Source organism: Eimeria mitis, genomic scaffold (assembly GCF_000499745.2).
Source record: "Eimeria mitis Houghton genomic scaffold, Emh_scaff1306, whole genome shotgun sequence".
Lineage (NCBI taxonomy): Eukaryota > Apicomplexa > Conoidasida > Eucoccidiorida > Eimeriidae > Eimeria > Eimeria mitis.
Genome location: NW_013568686.1, coordinates 1 through 290, shown reverse-complemented (window position 1 = coordinate 290; position 290 = coordinate 1).

The following is a 290-nucleotide window of genomic DNA, read 5'->3' as shown; positions in this document are numbered from 1 at the left end:
TATATATATATATATATATATATATACATATATATATATATAGATATATATATTTATATATATATATATGTATATATATATATTAATGTAAATAAATAAATTAGTATGTTTATGGGTTTTATTTATATAAAGAAATAAATGTATTATAGAACTATATTTTAGTTTACGTTTATATACTTTATTATATATTTGTTTATATTTATATATTTTAATATATATTTACTTATATTTATATTTATATTTATATTTATATTTATATTTATATTTATATTTATATTTATATTTATATT